General features: G+C 43.0%; 2 non-coding genes across 2 annotated transcripts; both read right to left on the reverse strand.

Moving 5' to 3' along the window:
* Nucleotides 1-6,628: 6,628 nt before the first annotated feature.
* trnap-cgg (transfer RNA proline (anticodon CGG)) lies at nucleotides 6,629-6,718 on the reverse strand. The gene is given in 2 exon segments: nucleotides 6,629-6,664; nucleotides 6,683-6,718. It is a non-coding gene; the product is annotated as a tRNA-Pro (tRNA).
* A 3,942-nt stretch (nucleotides 6,719-10,660) lies between these two features.
* trnar-ucu (transfer RNA arginine (anticodon UCU)) lies at nucleotides 10,661-10,751 on the reverse strand. Its single transcript is given in 2 exon segments — nucleotides 10,661-10,696; nucleotides 10,715-10,751. It is a non-coding gene; the product is annotated as a tRNA-Arg (tRNA).
* Between the last annotated feature and the right edge of the window lie 300 nt (nucleotides 10,752-11,051).

Raw genomic sequence — 11,051 nt, forward strand, 5'->3', positions numbered from 1 at the left:
CCCCTGAATCACCAATCCGCCCATCATGCTGAAATCAATGTATTTCCCTAACTACAAGATCACTGCACTAAAACAGAAAGCAAACTGAAAGTAACCTGAAGAAAATAAAATAATTTAGGGACTGTGACGCTGTTACAGAATCGGCAACTTCGGGAATCTAATCCGAGTTTCCCACGCCCTAGTGACGCATTGTGCTCCTGAACCAGCAATGCACAGGTTTGGACGGATTTCATAACTTTCAAACTATTTCCTAATCTGATTATCAAAGTATCACTTCCCTTATCATTGATCTACAGTCCCTCATTGTTCAAATCCCACGTCTGGCTTTCGGTATTTTTGATCACTCCACAGACAGAACTGTCAAGAGGGTTTAGAGAAAGTAAATAAAGATGACCTGTTCCCACTGCCTCAAAGGTCAGTAACCAAACAGGGCAGATTTTAATTCATTCGAAAAGGAACCAAAGATAACGTGTGGAAACGATATTCTCGTCATAAATTGTGAGCATTTGGATGGACTGCAAAACCGGCAGGCAAACCCACGACAGCTATCATCTGGAAGTGCAAAGGCAGCAGACACATGGGAACACCAACACGTGGAAGTTCTCCTCCAAGCCGCACATTATCCTGACTTGGAAATAGATCGCCATTCCTTCACTGTCACCGGTTCAAAACCATGGAATTCCCTTTCTAACAGCACAGTGGGTGTACCTACACCACAGAGGCTGCAGCGGTTCAAGATGGCAGCTCACCACCTGTTTCTGAAGGGTAGTTGTGGATGGGCAATAAACGCTGGCCTTGCCAGCGACGCCCACATCCTGTAATAAATAAATCAGCACCCACAATAATTTTGTTGTTGTTGTTATTTCTGTGTAGGTATTTACCTGGATAATGAAACAGGTTCCGATCAGCCCTTTGACAGACAGCCGAGATTGCGTCTATTAAGCCTGCGAGATCAGACTCCAACGTGTGCAGGGAATGAGGAAGAGCGAGAAGGAGGGAACATCCTGCGTTGGATAGGTTTTCTCTGAAAGACAACAAAGCTTTGCTTTTCTTCAGCCGTTTTGACAACCACAAGATTTCAGAACGACGCGTGACAACCACTGGAGAACTTCTCAAGTGTGTTCGGCATTTTAATTTAGGAAATTGGTGAAATTTCCAACCGTTTGTTTCACATTGTCAGGCTGCATGTTCCTTCAGACAGGTTTCCATCTAGACACATGGAGTGAGCGGATTTGTGAACGTTTGTGGTTCAGGGATAGATTCCTCACTGGCCAGACTGGACTCATGGTTCAGTTGCTTAACATTATTTTATAGTTTTCTGTATCCAGTTCTGGCCTATGACTCATTCATGTTTTTAATCTTAAAACTGGATTTATCTTGGTGTTACAGATCTAAGATAATTGGTAAAAGAATAGCAAATACTGTCTTTCCGTCTCCCCTTACACAAGTTTACAATTCATAGTGCTAAAGACTAAGTAGTAGGCAAGCAAAATGTGAGCAGAATGTAAAGTGTTTTTAAAGGAATAAAGAGAGGTTGAGATGATGGACAGAAGTTTGGTAGATACAATAACGTGGGAATATGTGAGGATCACCACTTTGGTGGGATAGCTAAAAAAATACTAATATTCTTTAAATGAAGAGAGATGGCAGAATGCTGTGCTGCACTGAGACTTGGATGTCCTTGTACATGTATCACAATACAAAGCTAGGTTGCAGGTACAGCAGGCAGTTAGGAAGGCTAATGAGGTGTTGGCCTTTATTGCAAGGGGAATGGAGTATAAACTCGGGCATTCTTGTGATAACTGAAGAGGTGTATGGGACAAAACTTAGAGTATTGAGTCCTGTTTAGGTCTCCTTCCTTAAGGGGCGATATACTTACATTTTAAAGAGTTCAGATTTGCCCTGAGAAGGAGGTGGTGAGCTGCCTTCTTGAGCCACCACCAATGTTGACATTGACTTTGGTCCTCAAGCCCTGGATTGAAATTTGACTCTATAAACTTGCGGCTCAGAGGTGTGAATGTCACCAACCGAGACACCCTGTGCAGAAGTAATTTATCAGGATGAATACCAGTTGTTGATTTGTTAGGAACTAAAAATACAAAGATGACTGAGAACAAAGGGTCAAAACAGCAAGATGAAGCATTTCAATAAATAACTCTGCAATGTTTGCAAAGAAAACAACACTTTCACTGAATGAGTGGGAAGGTGGTTTGATTTCATTGAGTTGAAACTGATTTCTATGTGAAATGACGATGAATCAATCTCAACATTAGCAACTTGCATGGAGCAACCAACGAATCCATGTCTCCCAATTTCTCTGTCAAATGATTCTAGTGCCTGTCTTATACTATTGACAGAAGATTGGAGGTTGTTGAGTGCACTTGTCAGTTGTTCTAAGTAACTACATCGGTTAGGCTCAGATCGATGTTGCATTATGAGCTGTTAAATAATTCCGTTAAATGATGGTCAATTGCCATAGGAAGGTGGGATTAGAAAGGGCACCTGGGTGTCCTCGGGCTGGCATGGACAAGATAGGCTGAATGGCCTCCTTCTATGCTGTAACTTTTCTATGGTTCTATTCCTATGAATGTTTTGTTCCAGGAAACTGCCACTTAGTCACATCCTGTCCCAGGAAATTCCAACACTTACTGCCCTGAGAAACTCAATTAGACACTTGCTGCTCACCAATTGATCATAATCTTCACTAACGTCCCTTATTCTTTATGGGATCATTGAATTACAGAACATAATGAGCACATTCGGCCCGTCTGGACACGGCTGGCCCCCTGAACGAGCAGCTCACCTGCTGCCACTCCGCACCCTTTTCCCTGTAACACTGCTCATTTTTCTTTTCAGATCAAGATAAAATTCCCTTTTGAAAACCTCAATTGTCCCTGCCTCCAGCACACTCACAGACACTGCATTAAACATCCTAAACACATGCAGCATGAAAAAAAATATTTCCTTATGTGGTAATTGTGTTTTTTGTAAATTAATTTAAATCTGTGTCCTCTTGTTCTGGATCATTCCATCAATGGAACAGTTAAACCGTATTTACTCTGTCCACACATCTCGTGATTTTGAATAACTCTATCAAATCTCCTCTCAAACTCCCTCTCTTCAAGAAACACATTCCCAACTTCTCCAATCATTCAATGTGAATTAAGTTCCTCATGCCTGGATCTGTCTTGTGAATTTTTCCTGCAATCTCACTAATGCTTTCACATCCTTGCTAAATTGTGGTGCACAGGATTAGATACAATACTCCAGTTGAGGCCGAAGCAGTGTTTTCTACAGGCTTCACATAACTTTATTGTTTTTGTACTACATGCTTTCTTGATGAAGCCCATGACGTTGTCTGTTTTACTGGCCATTCTCTCAACCTGTCCTGTGATGATAAATGATATATACACATATATACCCACATCCCTCTGTTCCCGCACTTCCTTTATAATTGTAACCTTCATTTCGTGTTGCCTCTCCCTGTTCTTCCTACAAAAACGAATGACAACAGGTTACTCTGCAATAAATTTCACCTGCTAATTATCCGCCCATTCCATCAACATTTCTAGATCCCTTTGGAGTTCTACACTATCCTCCTCACAGTTCACAGTGCTTCTAACTTTTGTATCATCGGAAAATTGTGAGCTTGCAACAAGATCTGGCTGATGAATTACAGGAAGGGCAGGGGCCCTGACACTGGACACAAGAAATAGGAACAGCAGTAGACCACACGGCCCATCGCGCCTACCCTGCCAAACGATGATATCATGGTTGACCTTGGGCCTCAACTCTATTTTTCCGCCAGTTCCCGATATCCCACAAGTCCCCGAGAGACCTGGGGAGCTCCACAAGATAACTTTCTCCAGTCCAAAATGCAACAGTTCACCACAAATCTTTGGTTCCCGTCACTCAGCTCATTTCGTATCTGTGCTGTTATTGTCCTTTCTATTCAATGAGCTCTAATTTTCCTCAGAAGTCTTTTGTCCATCACTTTATCTATTGCCTTTTGCACGTTTATGTAAATCACATCAAGGGCTTCACCCTCATCAAAATTCTTTGCTGTCGCATCAAAAAAAACTAACTGAAGTTAAATAACACGATTTTTTCTTACCAAATTGTTAGGAAGTAGAGAGGTTTAAGTAAGTTACACTGGTATTTGCAATTGTTAGGAATGAGTTTTAGCTTTAAAGTTTAAGTTTGATGTGTATTTCTGTATGTGTGTTAAGAAAGGTCAAATGGAGTTTTAGTTTCGTTTTAAAAAGGTTCTTGCATTTCAAATCAGGTTTACGACTTAAGAAGTGAAGCAAACACATCAGTAGAAGAATTGGACTGTTGCCTAGCAACAGGGAGGCAGAGAGGCAGGTCCCTCCCACAGACACACACACAGAAGGAGAGAAACTGCAGTTGTGATTTGGACGTTGTGGACCTCGGTTGATTTTTGAAAGTTGCTGTCAAGAGAGAGTGGAAAAGGGGGCACATACTTAGTCCCAAGCGAAAGAAAAATCCCAAAATCCAGGGGAGTGGAAGAGGGGAAAGTCCAAAACAGACCTTCTGGTCAAAGGAATGATTGGAACCTCAAACAGGTCCTGTTAATGAATTTAAGAGTGAGGGGCAGAGGGAATGGCTCCAAGCTTCAGAGTTAAATGCACAAAACCTGCAGAAAACAGGTTTAAAGCGAGAACAACTGGCAAGGGGCAAGAAGGAACAAAGAGACAACTGAAGGTCTTTAAATTTTGCCATGGACAGGTGAAGTAGTAGTCTACTGTTGACAGCTGAGTCGGTGAGAGAGAATTCGTGGAAGACTGCTTGTATGCATGTGGTGACCTAGGCGAGATGGACATTGCAAGGGGAGTTCGAAACCCTGGAGCTGAACTCTTGAGGAAGGCGTCTGAGTGAAAGCATTGGATTGGGAGAAGATTCCAAGGCAACGTATGGAGAGCAGAGATTGGAAATCCTCGTGTGAAAGGCGGAGTGCATTGAAATTGGTTGACTCTCGGCTTGACAAGCTTCTGTGGGGAGTTGAGGAGAGATCCATAGCACCTGGTTAAGGTGGTATCTGTCACTTGGTTTCAGGGTCTGGTGTGCCTTACCACAGGGTGCCTATTGATACATGGATTGTGTAGTTACTGTGGAAATTCAAGAAGAAAATAGATTTTGCAACTTGCGTTATCCTTACAAATCTGTCTCCACCTGTAAAGTTTTAGTAGTGGGCGAAAGAGTATTGTAACATGGTTCACCTTTTCTCGTTGAATAAATGTTTTATTTAATTTTTGCTAAAAGTTGATCAGCTGACTCCTGTGACTGTTCACTAGCTACTTTCCATGTATTTAAACAAACAAATAAAAGTTAGGATCTATCAAGCTGGGCTCCACTCTGGGTTTAGGATTGTCCCGGGCTAATCACAGCTGGGAAAATAACATAATCCAAGCTGGTTTTACTTATTAATGTGCATTTTCCCGAGGTAATTTTCATGTTGTCGGGAATTTTCCTTTCTGAAAGGTCGCTCACCACCCAGGTTAAACTGGCTGCCCTGTAGTTTCTGGGCTTATCCTTACACATTTGTTTGAACAAGGATGTTACAATAGCAATTCTCCACTCCGCTGTCACCACCGCGAGTCGAAGGAATATTGGAAAATTGTGCCCTATGTCCCTGCAATTCCTGCTCTCCTCCCTCAGTATTCTGGATGCACCTCGTCTGCGTCTGGTCCTAATCAACTTTATGCACACACCGCCTATCAAATACCTTCTCTTGAAATTGTTTATTACTTTTACACTAAAATATCGATCGAGGTGAAACGGCTCACTTTCTGCTCAGTACAACTCCTAGAACACAAACAAAATATGATCAAATCAAATTCACACTATAGGGCTACCAGACCTGGCCGTCTCAGAGAAGTTTACAATTCTCTCAGAGAATACAACAGCCGAATACATTCATCCAGAAAATGGGGCTGTCTAATTAGTGTGTTCGGGTAACATTACAGTGCGATTAAGTGGGCAATTGTTTTTTTTTCCAAATTGCCTTCATTTCCTTCATGTGTGTTTCATCGATGAGTTCTCTGCAATGGTGGGTCCAGTTGTCAAACTTACCCCTGATATAAGTAAACCGCCCTACCTAGACCGCAATGAGTTTTAGACAATGCACTGGGCGATTTACACGACAAATAACAACACCTGAGAGCTCGCCTGAGATTTGAAACAGAGACCGCTCACATTCTCACTTATGAAACGTCCCGTAGCGAGAATCACACGGCGAGACCAATAATGTAACTGTATGTATATAACTCAGCCAATATAGACATTCATTGGCACCCAAAAGATATCAGCCATTCTTTCAGAGCGCTCTAGGTAAAAGAGAACATTGAAGAAATACACCAGGCAGTGTCTCGGCCAGGCAGTATCCATGGAGACGGCAAGAAATCTCAAGTTTCAGTTACACTCATTCTCTTATTAGGATAAATTAACCGTCCGATTACATGAGCAACAGTTTCTTCATTTACTCCACGTGTTTTGCAGTGATAATTTCGTTATCACGACTTCTCAGGTTCAAAAAACTCACCTGGGTTGAAGTAAAACCCGACTTTTCGCTCGTCAAGAAATGTGGATTGCAAGTGGTAAAATGCGAGGGCTCGTCCGGGAATTGAACCCGGGACCTCTCGCACGATCGTTTAACGAAAGCCCCGAAGCGAGAATCATACCTCTAGACCAACGAGCCTCCCACAGGTAAGTGAGATAACTGGTATGTGTATTCATTGTCCTCCAGAGTGCGTCAACCCAGCTATCTAAGTGCACACGTCACCAACCTAACCAGTCATTCAGTCACGAGCTCACCCAGTCAGTCATCTATTAGCTCCCGCACAGTCAATGACTCGATATTTAAACTACCAGAATATGGCAGTTAATGTTGTAAAAAGGGGCCATGTACTTTCGTCCATGACTCTGCCGCTGGGTTGAGATGGGGGAGTTAGATGGCGGCGGTGCAGCGCATTTCTCTGACATCAGGACGAGAAGTTCCCTGGAGAAATGTGCAGGAACATCCGGGAGGCAAAATCTTTGGGTAAGGTGGTAATTGCTGCTGACCGGAAATTGCGGACCATTGTGTCCTGTGTAAATTGAGCGGAGCTGATTCAGTGGCGCTTGTTTTAACCGTCCAGCCCGCCAGTTTCCATATTCGACACATTACCCTCCGACATTTCCACCACAGCCAGCATGATATGACCACCAAAAATACCCTCCCTTCTCCTCCACAATCACCATTCCAAAGGGGCCATTCACTCGGCGACAGCTGGTGCTCCCCCAGTGCACCTTCCCTTTTCTAGGGCACAATCCCATGCAAGTGCATGAGTTGAAACTCCTCTTCTACCTCTTCCCTTCTCAACATTCAAGGCCCCAAACACTCCTTCCAAGTGTAACAATGATACACTTGCCCTGCTTTCAATTTAAGATAATATATTTGGTGTTCACAATATGGCCTCCGCTACTTGGTGAGGCCCCACAGACTGAGTGACCGCTTTGCCAACACCTCCTTTCAGTCCGCAAGCCTGACTCCGACTTTCCTGCCACTTGTAATTTCAATTCTCCACCTTGCTCCCACTCTGACCTTTCTGTCCTTGGTCTGCTGCACCGTTCCAATGAAGATTAACGTAAGCCCGAGGAAGAACACGGTCATCTTTCAACTCGGCACCCTACAGGTTTCAGGATCACACTGAGTTCAATATTTTTAGATTATAAACACTGCCCCTATTTTGTTTCATGTGTTTTTTTTTGCTATTTCGTCTTTTCCCTCATTCTCTATTCTTTCTCTTTGCAATTCGACGGCTACTATCCAACCATTCATACCTCATCTGGGCCAATCGCTTGTTTATTTCCCTGTTCCAATAGAACTCCCTGTGGCTTTTGCCCCGTGAAACTTATTTTTGTAATTTCATCTCTCCGGGCACCCACACCATCACAGACCTGCGCTTTTCTTCAACCTCTTCCCAGCCCCCGACTCTTTCACTTGTTCAAAACCTATTACATTTCTACCTTTCCTCAGTTCTGCTGGAGTATCGTTAACTTGAAACATTAATTCGTTTTCCATCTACAGTTGCTGAGTGTTTCTAGCATTTTCTGTTTTTATATCATAGTAAGCTCCTTGCCTGATAACACAACTCGTTAAATTCAATAATATGGAACTGGTAACAAACCACATTTAAACAGACATAGTCATACCTGCAATTCAATTGCGATTCCCTGAAAGAATAAATATTTTACCGTTTCCATTCTGCGCCAACGGGATCAATTCTCATGCCAGTTTCTCACGCCCTTCATGCTCTACAGAACGGAGGACTGATTTATATCCATGAATCATAGAAGGATACAGGACAGACAGAGGTCATTCCGCCTGTGCTGGGTCTTTGGTTGAGCGATATAATTACTCCCGCATCCATTCTCTCTCCCCATATTCCTGTATTGTATTTCCTTTCAGATACTTCTACAAATGCATTTTGAAAGTTATTATTGAATCTGCTTCCACCACCCGTCCATAAAGCTTCCATTTCACAACAACACTCAGTTTAAAATACATTCTCCTCATCTCTCTCCTGACTATTTTCCCAATCAGCGTCAAACTGTGTCCTCTGGTTAGCGAAATTTCTGTCAGTCGAAACAGTTTCTCCTTATTTACTCTATCAAACTGGCCATCATGTGACCACCTCATGGCAGGAGTTTCGCAACGCGAAACAATTGGAGAAAATTCGAGGAAAATTTTAACAAAATTAATTCCGAATATTAATTTATCCAAATTTGAACAATTTCAACAACAGCACCGCAATTGAATAAAACTTCCCAGAGCGCTTCGAAGGAGCTCAGTCAAGCAACATTCGACACCGAGTCACAAATTTGGACAGCTGATCAAAACCTTGGTCAAGGGGATGGATTTTAAGAGGGTCTTAAGCGTGGTGGAGGGTGGTGATTGGCAACTGGGGGCGTTTCTAGAAGGAATTTCAGAGCTAAATGCTCAGACAGATAGAAACGAGGCCGCCATTGATGAAGCAATGACAAGCGGAAATGAATAAGAGACCAAGTTTGGATTTAGAAAGAGAAAGGGAAATGTCTGGGAAAGGAACTGAGAATCTAGTCTGGCAATAGAGAAATCTATCCCTGGGCTACTAATGTTCACACAGCCGCTCATTCCATGTGTCCAATTGGAAACGTGTCTGAAAGATCATGCAGACCGCCTGTGATAATCTTCCCAGTGTCTGATCTAAAGCTGTAACAGGGGGTGTTCCTTACAGCTGTGATAACCGTGTTGGTCTTGATGTTCAGGACTGTAGACTCACATCATTCTTGTTTCGAGCTGTCTGTCAGAAACAGTCTGGAAAGATGACAGAGCAGTTATGGGAAGTAGTGTTATGCTGCATGTCACTGATGCTCGTTGGCGAAATATCACAGAATCACTGCATTGTTACGGCACAGAAAGAAGCCATTTGGCCCATCATGTCTTCACAGGCTCTCCAAATGAATAACTCTTGAACCATTCCCCCACCTTCTCCCCGTAACCCTACATATTCTTCCATTTCGGATAACATTATAATTGCCTTTTGAATGCTTCAGTTGATCCTGCCTCCATCACACTCTCGGGCAGTGCCTTCCAGACACTAGCCACTCGCTTCAAAATAATAATTTAAAAAACAACTTCTGAAAAAAATTCGCTTCTTTTACTAATCACATATCATTTCGATCCTCTCACGAGTGAAAAAAAAATTCTCCCTATCTAACCTGTCCAGAATTTTCATGATTGTGAACACCTCTATCAAATCTCCTCTAAATCTTCTTTTCTCTAAGGAAAACAGACCTATCTTCTCCAATATATCTTCATAACTGAAGCTCCCCATCCCTGGAACCATTCACGTGAATCTTTTCTGCACCCTCTCCAGCACCTCCACATCCTCCCTAAAGAGTGGCGCCCAGAACTGGACGCAATACTCTTGTTGAGGCCGAACTCGTGAATTATACAAATTCGACATAGCCTCTTGCTCTTGTACTCTATCCCTTTATCAATAAAGTCCAGGATACTGTATGGTTGATGAAACACTCTCTCAAGCTGTCCTTCCACCTTCAATGATTTACGTACATAAACACCCAAGTCCCACTGCTTTTCCACCTCCCTTAGAGTTGTACCCTTCATTTTATATTGTCTTTGCAAGTTCTTCCTACCAAACCTCTCTCCATTGAACTTCACCTGCCACCTGTCTCCCCATTTCCACTAACAGGTCCAAGTCCATTTGAAGTTCTACACTATCCTCCACACTCTCCACAATGTTTCCAAGCTTTGTATCCTCCGCAAACGTTGAAATTTTGTCCTGGGAACAAAGGTCTCGGTCATTGATATTTATGAGGAACAGCAAAGGTCCCAACCCTTCCGCCAGGCCGAATAACATCCATTTACCACCAACCTCTGTTTCCTGCCACTCAGCCAATTCTGCATCCTTGTTGCGGCGAAGCGGCTCTACTCCTTTTGCCACCTGTTTCCCTATTCGGTGGCGAGTTTTCTTCTGTTAAGTGGTTCAGATTGGAAAGTGGGGCGTGACTAGATTCACCTGTACAGAGAGGGGTTGGTGACGGCAGTTTCCCTTCTCCGATGAACCAGTTGCTGATTTGCTTTTATCTAAAAGATCGACTCTGGTGGGACTCGAACCTACAACCTTTGAATCTCTTACACAACAACAGCTAGAAGTCCAACACGCTATCCGTTGCGCCACAGAGCCCAACACATGTGAAGCTCATTTCCTATTCCACATAAGGGAATTTCTGACATTGTAGAACAAAACGTTCAAAGGGTCAGCAATTTCCTCCATTTGAACAATGACGACATTTCAAGAGCACTCATTGCCTGTGAAGTGTTTTGGACGTCCTGTGGTTGTGAAGAGACCGATAGAAATTCGAGTGAAAGAGCAATTTCCTTCAAAAGGACATATTCAGGTTGGAAAATAGGGCGTCTGAATTTTTTGCAGAGAAGGGTGAAGTGATTCATTTTGGTCGGAAGAACACGGGGAGAAAAGACAAAA

This window comes from Cetorhinus maximus, chromosome 31 (assembly GCF_964194155.1).
Source record: "Cetorhinus maximus chromosome 31, sCetMax3.hap1.1, whole genome shotgun sequence".
NCBI lineage: Eukaryota > Metazoa > Chordata > Chondrichthyes > Lamniformes > Cetorhinidae > Cetorhinus > Cetorhinus maximus.